This window comes from Sycon ciliatum, chromosome 7, assembly GCF_964019385.1.
Source record: "Sycon ciliatum chromosome 7, ocSycCili1.1, whole genome shotgun sequence".
Lineage (NCBI taxonomy): Eukaryota > Metazoa > Porifera > Calcarea > Leucosolenida > Sycettidae > Sycon > Sycon ciliatum.
Window position 1 is genome coordinate 19,387,103 of NC_088649.1, and position 15,441 is coordinate 19,402,543.

Genomic DNA, 15,441 nt, shown 5'->3' on the forward strand with positions numbered 1-15,441 from the left:
TATGTTGTAAAGTGAGCGGCTCGTGGCGCTCCTACTTTTTTTCTCGAACCTACATGTGCCTTGCTTGCCATTTGAACGTACATGCATGTATTGAACTTATGGCGCGCAAGTGGGTCGATAAGATGAAAAACGGAGGCATTTTTTTCTCAGATAGGTAGTTGACACTCTGCAGCTACTCCACAAACAGCTCAAGATCATACTGACGTGATCCGCTGATTTGGAATGCTCAGCACAGCTACAGTGTTTGCTCCACAACGTTTACGGTATCTGAATAATTATATGTAGTTCCAAACGAAAGATGTTGCGACATCGGCGGCGATTAGTGAAGAAAGTGTCGGGGCATACTTCAAGAAGTACATGCGAGTGAGCGTTAATATTTACGCGAATGATTTTCACGAAAATTCCAGACGACCGCTCTCAATGACCATGTGCCGAGCTGCAATCTTCACGGCTGTGGTTCTCATGAATTGTGGCGTGGCTGGCCGCGTGGCCCAACGGATAAGGCGCCTGACTACGAATCAGGAGATTCCAGGTTCGAATCCTGGCGTGGTCGCATCTTTTCTTTTTCTTTTCCTGGAAGTCACCAACCAATACTAGAGTGTGAAGGTGCTGAGGGATCGGGAGTCGGCAAACACGGTACATGTACAGTCATGTATTCAACAACTCCCTGCTGAGGGGTCGGATGCTCAGTTTTCTTTTTACGAGACGGTTCTCTTCCTGTGCTGTCCCATCCAGTACACTGTAGGTGTTGGCTTCTATCACGATGACAAGGACATTCAACTCCACTGGCGTTCCTTATTAGCCGCATAACGAATGTCAACTGTTCGTTCTACACTCATGGATAGCCACCGCACACTAGCGGCGCGCGGGATTAGTACGTGTACACGTGCTGTGGCGGTCGGAGGCTCCAAGGGGTGTACGTGTGTGGATAATGCTCGAAAAGGTGGCAGATAATGCTCGAAAAGGTGGCCGATTCTGCTCGAAAAGCAGTGAAATTTGCAGAACGATACAAACGTTATGGCGGGCAATTCCTCGAATTCTGCTCCATTTCTTTATCCACATACCAAACATGCATGAAACTTACCAGAAAAAGTACCGAATTCTGCCAATTTTTCTGCCGGCATTATCCGCATATGCTTAGGCTTCATACTATCAGTATCAAGAGTATTATAAACCCCTCAGGGAGATTATACTCTTCATACTATCCTAGAGGGAGGCCAGAGGCACAGTGCATTGCTGACAGTGTTTGTTCGTTGAGGGTGTGAGGAATGCACCTCACAAGCAAAAGAGTTTCTTTCCACTAGAATGCTAGGTGCACTGTATGTACATTCTGTTGGCTCAGCGAAGTGAACAATGTTAGTGGTGAATCCCTGCTGCGTCTCGGTGCAGCCCCTGCTCGGTAGTTGACACCGTTGTCCTAGTCTCAGTACAATTGTCTTTCTTTATTATTTTCGAGCTGGGAATGTGAACATACCGGTAGTAATAAAAAAAATCATCCTGCTGCAGCTTCAGACCTCAAAGAGAAGTGGTGAGCACTCACGCTCTTTCCCTGGGCACTGCAAATTCACAACTCAGCTCACTGCATCATTATCCTAATCAACGAAATGAATGAGCCCAAAGAAAAATGACTTCAAGAAGAATGCTCCATGTCGCTAAATGCATACGGTATTAGTATTGCAAGTATCCAGACTATAATAACCAAGAGTATACTAGTATATACTCTTGTTATTAGTAACTTATTACCCTTGCTAGTATTGGTCGTTGGATAGCAAAACAAATGTACCGGTAAAAAAGAAAAAAGAAAGAAAAAATATGCGACCACGCCAGGATTCGAACCTGGAATCTCCTGATTCGTAGTCAGGCGCCTTATCCGTTGGGCCACGCGGCCAGTCACACACTTTATCCCTCGGAGGTACATGTGCTTGTACATGTATGTTGAGAAGCAGGGGAAACGATTTTGGGTTGCCTCCTACCGGGAACATGTTTATACGGGGCCGTAGACTCGTAACATTGATGCGATCTGATCTGGATTTTAAAATGTGGTGCCTGTCTATTGTATCTATTCATGAGTGTAGAAAGCTAGATGATCATCAACTAATTATTATTATTAGTACTGTGCGGCTGAACAGGGAACACCTGGAGTTGGAGGTTCTCGTTTACTTGTTAGAAGAGGTTATCTGTCATGGATATAACATATTTACAGTAACATCAGTGACAATAGTTTCAAGGCTTATCGTGCTAGTTTACCATTGGAAAAAAGAAAAACTGACCACTTCACCATATGGAAGAAGAAAAAAGATGCGACCACGCCAGGATTCGAACCTGGAATCTCCTGATTCGTAGTCAGGCGCCTTATCCGTTGGGCCACGCGGCCTCGCACGTACGATGGCCCTCGGACGCACACCATGATGTGCATAATTGTACATGTACAATAATTATATGTGAAGAACCCAAGACCAGTTGAGAAGTATTAATTTTGCCCTGCCTTCCGTTGCTCACCACGGCATTCTCTTGTCTTACTCTCTTGGCTGCTGCTTGAACGGGGCAAAGAATTCGATACGGATAGTGATCAGGAGGGTAAAATATGATAGCATTCCAACTTTCGGCCTCTTCATATCGAATGAAATCAAAGAGAGAAATGTTCAATTGGATAGTCCACAACTACACAAGAGAGAGAGAGAGAGATTGGAAACTGTGTCCCAACTCTGAGTTTCACGTATTACTACGATCATCAGGCAACTAATAATAATAAATAATAATAAAACAGGTCGCGTAATGAAGCAGCATAACGATAGATGTGCAAAGTCATGATGCCTGGTCCGCTTCTGTCCTGGGTTCACTACCCCGTGCGTTGCAGCCGCGAGCAAAACCAGCTCAGGCTGAGAGTTCCCTCCATGATTGCTTGTCCAAAGCGCGCATTCTGAGCCCACTCAGATCAGTCATGGTCTTCAGTGGCATGTCTCTGGCAGCTGTGCTTGCCTTGACTGCCGTGGCCAGGTTCGATTTCGGGCGTCCACGCACACCGGTGACATCTCAACGGAAGTAGTTGTCCATTGCCTGCTGTGGCGGGGCATCTGAGGGCATCCTCAGAACATGACCCAACATCCGGAAACGGCGGACAGCAACGATGTGCGAAAGTGGCTGTGTGTGTGCTCTGGAATATAGGTCTTTGTTGGAGATGATGGCGGGATACCTAATTCCAAACAAGTTCCGTAGTTGACGTCTATGGAAGGCGTTCAGCTTCTCCAGTGCAGCATCTGTCAGTCCCCAGGTTTCGCAGTTGTATAACAGTGTTGGTAGGACGATGGCATTGTAGAGACGAAGCCTGGTTTCCTCGGATACAAGTTGACGTCGTATCCAGAGCGAATACATGCGGCCATACGATGTTGATGCTTGGTCCATTCGTCGGCTCAAGTCCTCCTCTTCCCCCAAGAGAGAGCCAAGTTGCTTCGATCTTCGCCATTCGGTGGTGGAGGCAGAGATGTGAAGCCACTCTGTTTTGCTGCTGTTAACGTTGAGTGACCAGTCACCCAGGCCGTCAGCTATCACGGGTAGGGAGTTGGCAAGCCATTGTCGCTCAGTCGAATAGAAGGAAATGTCATCGGCATATCCTGTTTCCTGTGGTATTGCTGCATCAGTGTCTGGCCGTGGTGGTAGTTTGCTTCGAGTCTCCCTCAGTGCTGCTTCCAGGTAGCAAACAAACAGAACCGGGCTCAGCCCATCACCCTGTGGTGTACCTAGCGTGCTAACAAACGCCTCCGCTGAAGTGGCACCCACTTTCACAGAGAGTGTTGTACCATACAGCAAATGGTGAATCAGGCAAGCCTCGTCAGGTCCGGTAATCTCTGACATAACAGCAAGGAGCTTTGTGCGGCTAATGGTGTCGAATGCTTTCGACATGTTGAAGCCAAGGACGTGGCAATCCCACACGAAGTGGGTGGCCTTAGCCGAAATCCAGCGCTGTGTCCACACCACATCGGCAGTGCCACGGCCAGGCCTGAAACCAGACGAAGTGGATCCAAGATAATGCGACACACGTGGTGTGATACGTTTGAGCACAACGAGTGAAATGACCTTGCGCAGGGTGTTCAGCAATACAATCGGTCTCAGGTTTGCAACTGGTCCCCGCGCCTTGTTAGGTTTTGGTAACGGTATCAATATGCCTGGACCAATAACACTACACAGGTGGTCGCCCCTGGTGATGCTGTTGTTGATCATGGTGGTGATGATCGGGGAGATGTACTCAGCACCGTATTTGAGGAGTTCTGCGCATACACCATCCGGCCCACATGCTTTCTGATTTCGCAGTCGCCTCAAAGCCGCCTCTACTTCTTCGGTGGAAACGGGCGTCTCCAGTGTGTGCGGAGCTGGCGGTGGCAGCAGGTCATCAGAAGTGTTGAACTGCCCCTGATAGTGATCACGTATGCGAGATGCCTTTTCCTCATCGCGCATGAGGATGTGACCATCAGCCGACTCGACGAAGAGCTGCTGCGGCTTGCCACGTTTGAGCTGGGAGGCTGCTATAAACATTTGCGCGGAGGTTGGAGCGCTCTCAACCGCCTCGGCAATTCTGTCCAGGTGAGAGTTGGCTTCGGTCCGTTGGATATTACGGATTTCATGCATGACATGATTGCGCTCCTTCTTCAGCTGCGCAGCATCATGGTGTCCTGACTCAGCTAATATTCGCAGTTCCCGTTGCCGCAGTGAAAGCCGAGCAACCTGTGCGTTTGGTTGAACGAAACGGTTCCTAGCCTCGGATCGGTGCAGATGACCAATGGCGGTGTCTGCTGCAGACTTGATCGCAGATGTGGCAGCTGACCAGACATCAGCGGGAGCATCACTTGCCGGAGTTACTTGAAGGTGTGCCCGAAGAGCCGAGCGATATTCCGGTCTACGGGAGCCATCTATTAATCCATGGACAGCATACGGCGACTCCTTTTTTGATTTTGTTTGGAAGATTTTGAATAGCTCACAGAAAAGCATGTCAGCGATCACTAGCTTGTGGTCGCTGAACACCTCTGTGCTAGCATACGATCGGGCCTTGTTAAAGGGGAAGTTAAGGCAAAAATTAAAATTTCACCAGTTGTAGTCTTCGGGCCGCTGAGTCGAATGGTCGTGGTCCGAGGAAGCTGAGACGCTCCCTTCCTACTTGAATCCCAATCGAACTCGCGCACTTCCACCGAAACTGGGTGACTGCGCCCTACTAGATGGGGATTTGTATGCAAAATGTCACTAAAAGCGCCATTTCGTTCTTATAAAAGCACGGATGACCGCGATTGGCCCATATGTTGTGGTCTTTTGGACGCTGAGTCGACTGGTTTTGGTCCAAAAAGGCTGCGATGCAGCGTTCCTCCTTTATTCCCAATCGAACATGGTTGAACAAGCGGTCACGTGCTCCTGCGTACGCCAGTCACCTGGTCACCGTACCTGCAGGGTACAACTTACTAGCCTGTTTGACCTTTTTTGGGTGCAGTCCTGTCACTCGAGTTGAACCTTGGTGTGAAAGTTGTCGCCTGCTGGCGTGGTGACCAGGTGATTTGGGCACCCAGGAGCACGTGACCGCTTGTTCAACCATGTTCGATTGGGAATAAAGGAGGAACGCTGCATCGCAGCCTTTTCGGACCAAAACCAGTCGACTCAGCGTCCAAATGACTACAACATATGGGCCAATCGCGGTCATCCGTGCTTTTATAAGAACGAAATGGCGCTTTTAGTGACATTTTGCATACAAATCCCCATCTAGTAGGGCGCAGTCACCCAGTTTCGGTGGAAGTGCGCGAGTTCGATTGGGATTCAAGTAGGAAGGGAGCGTCTCAGCTTTCTCGGACCAAGATCATTCGACTCAGCACCCCGAAGACTACAACTGGTGAAATTTTAATTTTTGCCTTAACTTCCCCTTTAATGATGGGCTTACAATGCGATGGAACCACCACATAGTCGATCATGTTGTAGATTTTTTTAGTACGATTTGTATTGCTGTCTCTAACCTGTCCAGTCCATGTTGTTCGGTAGCGCATTGAATAGCGGAATACTGTGTTGGCTAGCAACAACTGGTGAGAGTTTGCCCAGTCCACGAGCGCCTGGCCGTTTTCGTTGCGGGTCCCTTTGCTGTAATTTCCGACACAGGAGGTGACAGCGCTGCCAACTTTGCTGTTGTCAGTGTTGAAGTCCCCCACTCCGATGACAAGCGTTCGTTTGCTTGTCCCATTCCATGCGGAAGATAGTGCGTCGTAGAACTGGTCTCTGAGCTCAGGCTGTTCCTTCGACCTTGGGTTCGTGGGTCCATGTGCCACAACAAACCGAACTGGCAGTGATGAGTTCTTGGCTTGCGGAAACGATAGGTCAACATAGCCCACTCGATCCGACAGTTTTTTGATTTTTGAAATGCACGGTTCGAATGTTTTTGAAATAGCGAAGCCAATTCCGCCATGGCTGTCGTCTGTCAGGCCAAAGCTCACTAGCCTGTGAGTTTTACTAATGCTTCTGTCGAACGGGTCCTTTGCTCTCAGCTCCTGAAGTCCACAGAAGTCGACGCGATACGTTCGTAAATCACGAGCGAGTTGTTGCTGTTTTGAGTTCGAACACAGTCCACGAACATCAGGCAACTGATGGCTCCAAGACAGGCAGCCTGAACATAACGGGGAGCAAGTTGAGAGAGATACTGAGGGTAATCATAACGTACGAGTCAAGTACAGGCGAGAAGTAAGTTGCTAAGTCTTTAGACTTGAGGCTTTGCAGCAGCAGCAGCAGCAGCAGCAGCAGTTCAGGTGTGAATAAAAAATAGAATAGAATACAGCTAGCTGGGGACTGAAGTGTCAAAACTACACACGCTCACATCATTACACACATCTTCTCTCACTCTCACACATACTAGTACTCTCACGCACCCACACTGTGACTCTCTCCTTCTCTCACATACACATACACGACGCGCGAGCCAAATAACGCGAGCTGAAACTTTCGCGTCACGTCAGACATACATGTACATGGAAGATTGCCAACATTTTCCCTATATTCAAACGGAAATCAAAGTCTCTACCCTCCAATAGACCGATCCCCTTATTATACTGGGTTCGAGCACGGGGGCAACCTCACTCGCGATCGAGCTAGTTTTTGAACGTGACAGCATCTTTGACAGTGTGTTTCAGGTTTGTTTTGGAATGTCTTCTGCTTAGTTCAAGTGGTTTGCGATGGCTTCGAGCGGTGCTGAACCTCCTGCTGGTAGGAGCAGAGTCTTCGAGAGAGACATGGACTGTGATGCAGCTGCAGGATTTTTTCAAGGCGCGGGAGAGAACGATCTCGGGCCACAAACAGGAGTTACTCCAGAGGTGAGTTTTTTTGTTGTTGGTATTATTCGAATCGCGAATCGTGTTGTGAGATTTATTTTGTGCCTAGGCTACAGCAGACCGTATTTCTTTCTCCTTGAGATCGGTGCTGAAGATAATAGTAACCTTTTTCTGGTCTGCCTTTTCCTCTCCAGAGCCATCTTCTATGAAGGTAACCGTGGTGCTGCGAAGTCACCAAGTCGCGATCGCGATCAGCAGCCCTGAAGTGGAAAAATCGATTTTCCAACGATCTGGTTGGACATCAGCCACTAAAGTACTTCTGATTTGCCTGTAGTGACAACAGCAGCCATCCTTGGACACCTTGCAAAGACAGGAAAAGCCACTGGTGGAAGCGACTGCTATGAGGTGACGATAGCAGTGGTGATCGCTGTTTTGTCAAGTCGAAGGGCTAGCCAACCCAGAGGAAGCATAAAAAAAAAACGATGAGCAGTGCGTGGTATTTGTTGAGCGTGAAGAGCTAGAGGAGGACAGTGCAAACACATGGAAGGAGTGGATGGTGTTTGAAGTGCTGTGTGCCGGCTGGTGGTGATGGTGGTCTTTGTAAGCATGTATTCGTGCTGCTTCTTGTGCTGGAACACTTCTCGCCCAGGAAGGCAGATTGCGTGCTCCCTGGCCCGCAGTCGGCAATGGGGCATTTGTTCCAGGAACATTACCCCAGAGCCAGTGATGAGTCGTACCTTTGAAAGATCGAAGCTTGCTGTTAATCGCAAGCGTAGCGCAGTGGATTGCTCCCTCTTCGAAGTACGATGGCCAAAGCTTGCCGCTGTCTGCAACAAAGTGTGTGTGCGGTTCTTTCGAACCTTTGAGTATGAATATACCCCCCCCCCCCCCCTCTCTCTCTCTCTCTCTCTTAGGAAGACTGCATGTTCAGAGTGAACTATTTTCTAGTATACTTAATGTGAGACGGGCTGTTTACGCCCAAGATCAAGATACAGTTTTTTTCTGTTTCTATACCTTCCTAATAAAATACATTGTGACAGAGCTTTCGGTCATACTCCGCTGTACTACATCTTCAACCCGCCACCACCATGCGCTCTTGGCCGAACTAATGCACGAAGCATAAACACACCAGCACAGCAAGGACACTTCCGTTGACAGATATTGTTTACGCCTCAAGACAGCTGTTTCGTTTCTTCGAGCTCATCGTTAGAGGAGGATAGTAGCAGGATATTAATGATGATATAATTATAAGATGATAGACGGTTTATGGTCCGATATTGATGATTGGAGATCTAAGAAAGCAATGACAGTGATTGCGAAATGGATAATATTATCATGATTATATGCCAGTCTGGTAATGCGTTGTACTGGTGGACAGTATTGAAATCATCACTGCATTCGATGCAAATATTGGTATACCTTGGTTTCAGTATTGGAAAAAAAGAGTAAGAGAACCTGGTTGATTTGGTTGCATCTGCGACTGGCTACTGGGTGTTGTGATCAGCAATGTTACCATGGGAGAAAATACGAGCGCAAGGATCTGTCGGGTCTTGTTGTGCCGTGCCGGTGCGAGAACCCTAAGTGCATGGCAAAATAGAACTGTTTCATCCACAATGCAGAATGTCTTGCGGTGCATGGCATCGATGACTGAACATCTCGCCAGCTCGCCCAAATGGGGATCATGCCCAAACGGAGGAACAAGACATCTTTCCAGCTCAGCTAGCTATATACCGTGAAACGGATGATTAACTTGTGCCACGCATGCCAGCTTCTGTTCCATTCGGCCCAGGCTTAGACACATCAATGCCAATAGCAGCTGATCCTCCATTACATGCTCATTGGCGATTTACGGCCACCTCCAACTGTATCCGCCGTCCCTCAGTTTCCGTCTTCGCAGATCTGGCGCGGCGCAGTACATTTTCTCGGCTAGGCTCAAAGGAGTCCCACAGAGCAGTCCAAACACCTGAAGGCAAACCAGTCAGAAACTGGAGCGGCTCAGAGTCTTTCTTTATGTTACTGTACGTAAGCTGTTTTTCGGCTTTCTTCACCCCAGTCCTCACATCGTCCAACTGCTCCACGAGACTCTGTACACGAGCTCTACTTGCTGCCAGCTCCTGATGCAGATGCTGCACTTCCATTACAGGACCAAACTGCACTAAGCCAGCTTCCTTTCCAACTCAAAGTACCGTTGCCTCTCAGCAAAATACTGGTTTGGGAGCATGGGGAGCTCGTGATGCAGACGCTGCACTTCCATGACCGAACTGCACTAGGCTCAGCAAATACTGTTTTGCGAGCATGGGGAGCAGGGCGTCCAGACTCCACTCTCTTGCGAAAAGCAAACCTGGTACCGTAGGACAGCTGTTCGGGACTCATCCTGCCCTTGTAGAGCTGGGCAAAACGATTTCGATTTCGGGATCGAAATGATCGCTGCAACTATTCAGAGTGACCCTAAAACTACGCCCTTCCTCACGGGGCATAGCCTGGATCCGCTGCTCCAGGCCGCTGTGGCTCCACACGAGGAAAGGAGTGAAATGACTTGTTTGCATCGTCCTCCTGTTCTGACAGTGAGGAACGCAGCAATGATCCTGAGAAGGCATCCTGAAGTCGTAAAAAGGAAGACGTCTGAACAAAAACAAAACAGCTCAAATCAAAAGTCCTTGTGACATTTTTTGTAGACAGGCTTGCACTGCATGTAGATTTCGCGTGCTCTGCACTTCGCATGGGAGAAGTCGCGCACGGCCGAGGTGAGGTTGGTCGCGTGTGTGCAGCAGGATCCCACGCGACTGCGGAGTTGCCCCCTTGCTCGAACCCAGACAATAATAAGGGGATCGGTCTATTACCGTCCAGTTTCGCTCTTGTGTATTCTGTCCAAGGTGATGGAGACAATCATCAACAGAACAATCACAAATTTCCTCGAGTCGAACAACGTCTTCTCCACCAGACAGTTTGGATTTCGCCATGGTCATAGTGCAGCCGACCTCCTTACCAGCCTCCACCACCACTGAGTGGCTGCATACAGCCGGGGAGAAAGGCGCAGCACGCATACTCGCCATTGACATCGCCGGTGCGTTTGATCGCTTATACTGAGCTTGTATACAAACTCCCATCTCTCCCCACACAACACTCCAGACTTGTATTTTGCATATAACAGGTACTTCGATGACGAGAATATAAACTGGTATATAAACTGGTATATAAACTGGTATATAAACTGGTGTATAAACTGGTATATAAACTCCTTTTTTTTTAGGATTACACTAGTGACCTGCAGTCCGCCTTGATGGTTTTTTGACATGCACGACGGTCCCAACTTCAGGATCTCTTTCCCGTCAACGATGAAGAATACAACGTCGTCCTTTGTAACATGTGCCTTGTGCTGCACCTGGCGTTCGAGGCTGTCCTTCTTTCGCTGTTTTCAGCACTCCGTCTGTCAAGCGCAGCACTCGACATGTGCGGCTGAAGAGCCCCGCGTGCCGCTCCTCCTGCGTTTTTGCATGGACATAGAATGCAGATAGCAGGGGCGACGGAACTTCACTACTGATGGTTTTCCAATCGATGTTCTCCTTTCCGCGTCCCTCGCAGAGCGGACGGAACATGCGCAGCCATAATCCGTGGCACTGCCAGTGTTCTTAGAAACTGCTGCTTGAATAATGGCATCATGATTCGTGGTCGTCCTCAGAAGAAACGTTTGGGAGTCGATTCAACAGGCTCGTGCTGATTCATTTTACTCTTACTTTGGAAAGGAGACGAACTCTATGTCTCTAAAGTCTAATGAGCAAACGGTTCTTTTACGGAGCCCGCGGTGAGATCTGCGCGCGGTAACGGTCACTAGCACTGTGAGGTTCAAACTAACTTACTTGGCGCATAGCTGTTACTTCCGATGTAACTAGTACTTCAGTACTAAACTGAAGTCACAAAGAGTGTGTGATGGTACTGCACTAGCACTGCATGCACTGCACAGAGTCAGTGGTAGTCTTTTACTTGATCCGCACAGGTTGGTGAAAGGACGACTCGTCGAGCCATGGTTGTGGGTTGGAATTCCAATCTCTACCCTTGTGGGGGAGAGGGGAGTTTGTATATCAGCTCAGTATAAGCATAATATAACCTACTCAGTTGATTATATGGGAAATATAAACCAATATACAAACCTCGGCTTCGCCTCGGTTTGTATACAGGTTTATATTTCCCATATAATCAACTGGTTAGGTTATAATTATTATATACGTATCACACCCCGGTGTGCTACACAGGTCCGACGTATACGGCCTGCGTGAGCAACTGCACCAGTGGCTCAGCAGCTACCTCAGTGAACGCTACCTTCAAGTGGCCAGACATCCTCAAGCCGTCAAGGCTCCCAGGCTGGAGTCCCCCAGGGCAGTATTCTGGGTCCGACTCTCTTCCTCATGTACGTGAACGACTGCGAGGACCACGTACCAGCTGGTGCTGACCTAGCCTCGTTTGCAGACGACACTACGCTGTATGCCAACATCACCCCCACCACCCAAGAAGATACCACCCAAGCCCTCCAGCTAGCAGTCAACAACATCTCCCGCTGGGGTCAAGAATGGAAAATAAAATTTGAACCAGACAAATCCCAGGCACTGACTGTCAGTTTCCACCGCACCCAATGCCACCGATTGACTTCAACGGATCAAATGTGACGGAACAGGAGGAGCTCAAAATCTTGGGCATCAGTTTCGATGGTCAGCTTACCTTCCGGCGCCACCTTCGTACCGTAGCCCTCCGGGCAATACAGCGACTTGGTGCTTTGCGTAAGGCTTTCTACCTCCTAGACGTGCCCGGTCCCATCCAAGCCTACAATGCTTTTGTGCGCCCAGTGATGGAGTACTGCCCTATTGTCTGGATGGGAGCGGCCCCATCCCATCTTGCAAGACTCGACCGTGTGCAAGCCCGGGCCATCCGTGCCATCGCCCCAATGTGTTGGCTGCCGAGTCTTGCTCTTCGTCGGATGGTGGCAGCACTTTGCCTCCTGTACAAGATGCATTGTCCGGATGCGCATCCCCTTCTACAGAGGATGCTGCCACCCCAGCAGCCCCAAAACCGAACAGTCCACTCCACCCGTAGTTATTCCAGAGATGTAATGCTCACGCACACCAACTGGCCAATGAACTTCCAGTCCGTTCCCGAAACAACCTGTGCCGAGCCTACCCTCACGCAGTTGTCCCCGTCTGGAACCAGCTGCCCGCCGGAGTCTTCTCTGGTCCTTTCTGCACCAAGAACTTACTTGCAACACTTCAAAGTTGCAGCCAACCGCTATTTGAAGACCAACGACTGGTCGTGGGCACATGACCATCTCTGATCATCAGCATCGTATCTGCCTCACCCCATGACTTCCAAATTCCGCTCCACATACTATTCCCAATAACGCCTGTTCTTCTTTTCTCTCCTTCTCCTCCTAGCACTGGCTGTCTTATCATTCCCCTCCTTCGAATGTACTGTCTCTCCTCCTAACATTTCGTATCATGTACCTGTCACTCCTTTCATATTTCTTCTTTTTTTGGTGCGTTTTATGTCCGCATGACGTCGAGACCTCAGGTCGGCTGAGGGCAAAAAGCCTCACGATCACTATGCTCCCACTATGCAATTTGTTGTCTTTGCCTGTGAGCTGTGATCATTGTAAAAAAAATAAAAAAATAAAATAAAACATGTACATGTACATGTACATGTAAACTGTTTGGAGTTATTTTGTTGTTGAAGATGGAAAAAAACTGTGCATCTTGTGACCTAGGGCTCAAACGGTTAGTCCGATTAACCGGTTGCAGATTTTTGCAGACCGGGTACGAAGAATTAACGGTTAACCGATAAAGATAACGGTTACGGAGTAACTTTTCTGTCAATTTTTCAAGTACCAGGTCGTTGCAAAGTATCTGTCCCCGGGGAAAATTGCGATTCCGCGGCCGCGTTTTTTTCCGCGTTTTTTGCGATTTTTAAAAGACCGCGTTTTCCGCGATTTTCCCGCGTATTTTGAACTTTTTTGTTGCACCACACGTACATACAGTGCACTGTTCGGTCAGTAACGTCTCATTGTGGCGGCTTTTTACTCAAATATGACGAGTGCTTACACCAGAGACTTGTAACTGATTGATTTCACTACATACTCACTGGAAATTGCCGCGCATGAATATTATTCACCGCATTTTACCGCATATTTACCGCAAATTCACCGCAAATTATGCCATATTATGCCGCGTTTTTCCCCGCGTTTTTTGCGATTTTTTTCCGCAATTTTCCCCGGGGACAGAAGTATACACTTTCGCAGGCTGTCGCACGCGTACGCAATTTCTGGGCTGTCAACTCGGTCATAATATTATCTGGTCTCTTGGTGTGAGAGCATGTACATGTACATGTATGAATGAGCATGCAAGAGAATGTACAATGTACATGTACATGTGTGCGCTGTACTGAATAATTATGGTACATTTTTGAATGACTATAGTCAAATATACCGTTAAAACAGAGTCCGCAGGATTGCCGTGGTTTATAGGTTATAATCGTTAAACCGACCGTTAGCTTAGCAGTTAAAACCGTTAGGGGTAAAACCGTGACCGTTTGAGCCCTAAAATTCTTGTCCCCATCTCTGGTTTGCAAGGTGGGCAGGTAGGGGTCTACACTGTATGGGAGTCATTCCGCTGCACCGCTGCTGAGTTGGATGAGGAGAGCTGGTCTGTCAGAGTATTATTATTATTACAAAGAGAGTTTGGTCTAACACATAGCTGAGCTATTCGAGGAGCGGGCAGATGTTAGTGCGAAGTTGTTGTTTTGTTCTCTTCCTGTGAATTGGCCTACATTGTAGCTATGAATCGTCACCTCTACATTGTATGTGTCGGTACGGTATGTTGTGGGATGGGTGCGCACGTATGGGTATAATTATAGACCCAACTCTTGCACTTTTCTGGAACGATTCAAAGCTACTTTCATTACCGCACCCGTAACCCTTGAGTTTTAAGTGGTGCATATTAATAAACCTTTCCTCTGTTTTGGTGCGGAAATAATTTCTGTAAGTGGTACTAGTATTCATCAGACGTTCGCTCTCGCGCTGCGTCACTGGTAGATATTTTAGCATTTTACGGCAGGCACATGTAAAAGCAAAGTACCTCAGTACTACTGTAGTATTGTACAGTGTAAATTTGCACGTCCGCGTTACCATCAGCATATTATACATGTACATAATTATACATTATTGTATACAATGAATTGTGTCGGCAGACTCGGCACGTGTGCTACAGTACATGGATTTGCTCATTGAAATCCGGTCGTGTCACTCAGGTACCAGCCGGGCGTTGCGCAGCCAATACAGTCAAACCTGTCTAAGACGACCGCTCATAGGACATTCAGAACGTGGCCTCTGTTACCAGGTGGTCTCCTTATCCAGGGTCATTTGACTGAAAATAGCATCCCTTGGACCTTGGTCCTGGTTGCAGTGGTCTTCTTGGACAGTTGGTCGCCTTATCCGAGTGGTCGCATTGACAGGTTTTACTGTAGTCTGTAGACCTGCGAACACTGGACTCCGAAATGGTGCAAGGCCAAGGCGCAAATAAAAACTGGTTACATGTACTAGTACTTGAGTGACGCGACTGGATTTCATTGACTGATTGAGCGTCACCTTTGAGGCTTTGTACCTCTCGCAAACCATGTAAAACAGTGGCTGGCTCTGGTCACTACGTAATACATGTACAGTGCTGGCAACTGAAATCCGACCCCTGAGCGGTGCGCTCACATCGTAAAGACCCGACACGGGATGGTAAAACTACAGTGCTGGCAACTGAAATCCGACCCCCCCCCCCCCTTAGCGTCTCGTACGAATCGCTAACGCGGCTAGCGCACCGCTAGGGGGGGGTCGGATTTCAGTTGCCAGCACTGTACGAAACAAAGACCGATATACAACGTGGACGCACCTCTAGGTTGTCGGATTTCAGTTGCCAGCACCGTACATGTCGCAGTCTGGGTTTCGAACACTCCCGTTATGCTTGCTCCTTCCTAGGATACGCCTACGGCCCACTTTGTGACAATGGCCATTCAAGAGGAGTGTAGGTTTAGTTCCGGAGAGCGATACATAATTGAAGCTGAATGGAATTGTTTGGGTTTTGGCGCTTTGGCATAATATTTCTGGCGTATCACGGCCGTACCGTTGTCC

At 48.4% G+C, this 15,441-nt stretch overlaps 3 non-coding genes across 3 annotated transcripts; 1 reads left to right on the forward strand and 2 right to left on the reverse strand.

Moving 5' to 3' along the window:
* Positions 1-480: 480 nt before the first annotated feature.
* Positions 481-553, forward strand: Trnar-acg (transfer RNA arginine (anticodon ACG)). The gene has a single exon. It is a non-coding gene; the product is annotated as a tRNA-Arg (tRNA).
* A 1,262-nt stretch (positions 554-1,815) lies between these two features.
* Trnar-acg (transfer RNA arginine (anticodon ACG)) lies at positions 1,816-1,888 on the reverse strand. The gene has a single exon. It is a non-coding gene; the product is annotated as a tRNA-Arg (tRNA).
* A 413-nt stretch (positions 1,889-2,301) lies between these two features.
* Positions 2,302-2,374, reverse strand: Trnar-acg (transfer RNA arginine (anticodon ACG)). The gene has a single exon. It is a non-coding gene; the product is annotated as a tRNA-Arg (tRNA).
* Positions 2,375-15,441: the final 13,067 nt, after the last annotated feature.